Source organism: Neolamprologus brichardi, chromosome 9 (assembly GCF_056152115.1).
Source record: "Neolamprologus brichardi isolate AB-2024 chromosome 9, ASM5615211v1, whole genome shotgun sequence".
NCBI classification, from domain to species: Eukaryota; Metazoa; Chordata; class Actinopteri; order Cichliformes; family Cichlidae; genus Neolamprologus; species Neolamprologus brichardi.
The window spans coordinates 18,548,345-18,554,344 of NC_142112.1; positions in this window are offsets into that span (position 1 = coordinate 18,548,345).

Genomic DNA, 6,000 nt, shown 5'->3' on the forward strand with positions numbered 1-6,000 from the left:
CTTTACAATTAGGGAAAGTCCAAGAAATTGAAGTTTTAGATTGGTTTGGAAATTCAATTCAATTCAATTCAATTCAATTCAATTCAGTTTTAGTTCAATAGCACCAAATGAGAACAGCAGTCACCTCAAATTACTTTCATATTGTAAGGTATTGTAAGTCTTACCCCCCCCCCCCCCCAAAAAAAACAACAACAAACAAACAAACAAACAAACAAACAAAAAACAAATAAGTAAGTACTTAGCGACAGTGGGAAGGAAAAACTTCCTTTTAACTGGAAGAAACATTCGAAAGAACTGGGCTCAGGGAGGGACTGCTATCTGCTGCGACCGCTTGGGGTTGAGGGGAGGAAAACAGGACAAAAGACATTCTCTGGAAATCCCTGCAACCATCAAATTTTACTTTTTGAAGTGCTACTTTGTTTTCCTTTAAGGGCATTTTAGAGGCAAATTTACCAAACGGGGCAAAATACTGTCTGAAAGCAAGTCTTTTCACCATGAGAAAGGAACTCTCAGAAGTACATATGCAACAGGAACAGTTGCGAAATCTCGAAATTCCCACCTCTCACATGCAATCGTGTCACTGTGACCTGTTTTTAAATATTAACAGTACTTTGTTTTGCAAAAACCCACGTGTCAGTAAATGTGGCCCATAGTGATTGTGTTAAAAAAAAAAAAACAGTACCAGAAAAATCATCAATGTGTGTTTATTTTTCTTTTAAACATAAACCAGACACACTCTCTCTGCCTCCCTGTGCCAGCCATGGGAGAGTGACAAGTGTCCCAGTTGAGCATTGTAGTCTCTTTGGGTCAGAAGGCAGCTGGTCAAGACTTTAGACTGTGTGTGGGTGGGTGCTTGTGTGGGTGCGCGTGCGTGCGTGCATGAAGGATTACTCATGTTGTGGGGGACTGAATCTCTTTGGACAGTCACACTCACAACAGAAATAATAATTTTTAAATTTAAAGTGACCACTTGGTTTATGTTTGTGGTATCGTTACGGTTTTTGGGGCAAGTAGTAGTTAAAAGTGAGAGAAAGTCACCAAGAATGTGTGTGTATGGTGTGGTGTAACGGGGCTGTCTTGCCAGAGTTTAAGCCCCAGCACTCTGCCCTTCTAGGTCATGACTTTGTGGTGATGAATACAAACTGAGCATTCACTAAAGACAATTTGGGTTGAAGCTGGCTGTATCAAATCATCCTTTTGATTTTTACAACCCAGGATGTATTCTAAACCTTTTAAATTTGTGTATATTGTTCCAGGGGCATAATATTCAATATTGTTGGCATTACTTTTAAATTTTTTATTTCACCATGCATAAATTAAAGAGGGAAGGCTTTATTCTTGTTTCTATAGTACCAATCGTTAAAACAAAAAGCATTGCCACCGTAAAGCTTTGCGTTACTTTAACTTTATTTAAAAAAAAAAAAAGCAAAAACAAAAAAGCAAATATCTACTCGCATGCAAACATCTACTACAAAGTCAGATAAGTCATACTGCTAAGGGAAAGGAAGGTTTTTTTTGTTCACATTTCTATAGCGCAACTGAGTGAATCCATATGCGCTGTGCCCTCTTCACTGACTCCTCCATAAAAGGCATGTTATTAAGTAATTAGGACTGATTATTTTTACAGTATATTTAATACTCTCAGTGCCACGTATCTGTGAATTTTATAGTTTTTTTCCCTGCTCCATCTGATTTAACAGTTTATGTTGTAATCAAGAATCCTAACACCAATAATCACACGGCATCGGAAGCCGTAGAGATTTTCTGTTAAACTTACTTTGACATTGTTTAATTCCTACGGTTGAGTTATGGAGGACGTACGCACATTGATATATGATGACTAAAACAAAATGCCTCTGAAGTTTGGGGATTTGTGCCTCCTGGTAGGTTTCTTGTGTGAGTAACTCTTCTGTCACCAGTGATGAAAGTTGCTGCTTTAGGCCAAGTCCTTTAGAACAAACAAATGTCATTTATGAACTCATATTTAACTGTCCGTCTGCATCGCAGCTTGTTTGTCTATCTCCTTATGCTGTATTTGTATATGTGTACCTGCTCAAATAGATAGATAGATACCGTGCGGTGACAAATAAGACGCTAGACTATCACTCTGACAGCTCAGATCGCCCTGAAATCCCACTCAAGAAACAGATGCAGATTTTCCCAGGCCCTGCATCAACACAGGGAGGTGCACACACACATGCATGCAAACACACACACGCATGCCTCAATAGGGACAGCAGCCCAACTGTTCTGAAAAAGAACATATCACACACTCTTCAGCCGTCCCACTGGAGACTTGTCAGTTGTGCAGGGAGCCAAATACCCATCCGCTGAACTACCTCCTGTTAACCAACAGTACTCAGAGTATACAGGTGATCTCAGCTTTCTAACCAACAACTAAATAATTCAGTGTGGTCATTTGTCTAGGCATATGCATTACTTTCACGAAAATTCTGTTTCTGTCTGTACGTTTGGACTGTTACTTGTCGAAAGATATTTCAGAATATTGTACTCTGTGTTGTCCATATTTCAAGGAATATGTATCCAAAAAATATATAACATATAAAAAATAACATACAGGGTAAAAGGGAAAAGTGTGTGTGTCAAGTTAAAATCATTGCAGCGTTGTTGATTACAGTTGATTGTCTATTATCCTGTTTTTTCTTTCTGCAACTCCTGTGCATTGTTGCAGTAAAATTCATATGCCTATGATAGTATTCTCAAAGTCTTTGCAAACTAAACAAGACAAAAAACAGCATGTTTAGAACTGGAATTGGCCCCTTATAGAAAGGAAAGCAGCAAAACACATAATAACCTTTTACAACAGCTTCACACGTATAAGTGTGGTTTTATGTGTGACTGTGTGTGTTTCCTTGTTTGTGTTGTGTGCTGAGCTTGGCACCTGTTAACAGTGCCAAATAATGTGCTCTGTTGAAATTTTAATCACCTGCAAGTGCAAAACAAGAGCAATGCAATCAGGACCTAATTAGCACAGCAATTAACACCTCTCTTTCTCACACTTTGTGTGTGCCAGAGCTCACACGTTCAGCTCGTGCGATTGCGAGTTCTCGTTTCATTAGCATTTATGCTTTGATTGAATATGTTTTATTTATCAGCAAACATTTGTTTGTTGTTGTTGTTGTAGTGGCATTGTTAGCTGCCTTGGTCCCCGCTCTCTAGTGCAACTACATATTGTAAATGCTGCAAAAAATGTTGCTAAAATCAATAACTGTTTTTTTTTTTTTTTAGTAGATTTCATTTTTCAGTAAATATATTTGCATGTAAGTATAACAGTTTTCTTGGTGGAGTACATACTGGAAAATGCAGTGAACGAAAAGGGAATATAGCACAATTTTAATGTAGACAGTTTGTGTAATCGACCACGAGAGAATAATTTGGAAGCGAGAAGTATAATAGTGACTACATTATGAGTAGTACAAGAAAAAAGAGAACGTCCGTCTAGCCTCTAAATGCAGGTTTAAATACGTGCTGTGCACGCTGCAGAGGCTCGCCTCAAGAAGTCCAACAGCCTCAATCTGAAGGATATCATAAGGAATCATGGCTTAATAAGCAGTTGGTGCTGCAAACGACTGCCTGACTGTGCGATAACAGTAAAGTATGAATAATTAGATTTTGATTGGCATTTGTAACAATTGATCAGTGACCCAAGCAAGCAATCGATTGCTGTACTTCTGACACCCTGTTAGTTTTTGCTGTAAAGATGCATATTTAGCAATGTCCAAGCACAAGCAAGCACACATGTTTTCTTTCTTTAAGATTGTGAAGGATACCTGAACAGGCTAATATAATATTTTTGCATATATAAAAATTATTTCTGTATTGACACACACACACACACATATGTTCAAAGGGTATATAAATTTACAGATTGCTTTATTTGTGCCTTACAGTTGGGGTTTTTACATGGGCAAGGTCACTGATGACTATTGATCAGGCTGCAGCTCAACCAGCCGGCACAGTCTGTCATGTAGGGAATGGGGATAGATTTGTGTGTCACTCTCTGTCTGACTGTAGGCCTCCCGGGGAGCGGGCGTATGTTTGTGTTTTCATCTGTGTATTCTGTTCGCAAGTGTGTATGCAGTGCACGCTGGCCACATTTGGGTTATCCATTACAACCTGTCCAGAAAACAAATAAGCCTCACTTCAACTTGAGAAATATTAACTTTCCCCTGGATGGCAAGCTAATTATGGCACAGGAGCTCTCACACCTAACCCTGTCCAAGACACACAGTGTCACTGCTATAAAGACAGCCCGAAAGCCACAATGACAGCAGCTGATCAATACATCGGACCATAAAGATGATGGACTGAGGGATTTGACTTGTCTGCCTGATGTCATTGACTTTCTGTGAATTTTTAGACCAACTGTGTTGACTTGTAAAATCTAACTTTATCAACAGCTAAAGTGCTTGGGAAAAATGCCTAACTTTCAGTTTCTATTGCCTGTATTGACTTTTGGATAATAAGTTCATGGCATGCATGAAAACATGTAACAACGTGACCATGTCACGGCGTAAATATTCCCTCGACAGTTTTGTCATTTTGCCTTTTCATTCCGTCCTCTGGTATGTACAGTTGTTCAGACCCAGACACTGCTGAAGAAAACCGTCTGCCACTCCATGCAGACAGGAAGTCTATTTGGATGACTTGCTCTCAGTGTAAGAAACTTTGTTAGCACTCCATTTATCCTTGTAGATGTCAAATCGCAGCGTCTTTGGTGGTATTTCGGGTGGGGGTATTTTGGGTAATTGAATGTGCCAGGGCGCCGTAGATCTAATTTGATTTGAACAGATACAGTTTTAGTAGGCAGCAGTGACATCACTTCCCTCTCAGTGTGCATACTTTGACATCTGTGTCATCAGCCTCATTTTGGAATTCAACAGATGACTTATTGTAGTGGGAATGTGAGTCTTGATCTGAGCTTATATGTCTTAGGGTTAATCATAACTTCTGCATCCCACCAGATAATAGAAACAAACAAACAATGGAGCACAAAATTTACCGCTCCATCGTGTCTTTTACAAATGATCAATATAGCAGCTTATCAAGTTAAACTCATTATAAGAAAAGCTATTTTTATATAATGCTTGTATATCTTAATATATGCATATGAAATCATGCACACAAAGTGCTCCCACACTAAATTGCTTACTGTGATATAGAGTACATAACGTTTGGCCAAAATTAGAACGGCATGAAAGCGAGATAAAATACACGCAAAGTTCAAGAGAGAATGATGTTTACTTCACCAACAGTCATCTGATCTGATGCCATTGTATGACAGCCACGCTTATTTTCAAGACGAAAGAAGAGGGGAGAACAGAAAGACAGAGACTCGCGTATGCCACCAAATCCCCTCGGGGCGTCTATGTTTTCTGGCGTTCCAGAGCGATGTAGTGCTCAGGCCCTGTGTATGACCATGACTTCTCAACCCTGCCTCCTCTACTCAACCACAGTTCAAGACCAGAGTTTGGGAAGCTCCCTCTTCTTTGACACAATTTTCTGAATTTTCTGCTTGACTGTGATGGGAAATGTATGAAAGCCTGCTCTGTGCATTTCTGAAGGCTCATCCCTCACAGATGGCCCTGTGTCGAGTGGCAACTGCTGCCCGAGACTCCCACAGATGGAGGACGCAGCAGAGAACGTTTGAGGGAGACCATTTCAGGAGCACGTGTTGGTGTGAATTGTTTTTTTCCACATTGTTGACTTTTCTCCACTTTTTTGGGGGTCTGTAAGTTTCCTATTTCATTTATGGATATCCCGGCATTCTGCAGTTTGTTCTCACGCTTAAGACAAAACACGTCATCATCAGGAAAAAAAAGCTTCTCTTTTTGTTGTCAGGCCAATCAGAGCTAACCTGTTGTGGCAGAGCTTCAGAGAACATGTTATGGCTTTAGTGAGACAGACTTGTGAGTCACCACACCGACTGGTTTTTAGTGCCTAAACCTGAGCACCAACTGAAAGCATAAGAAAAAGATG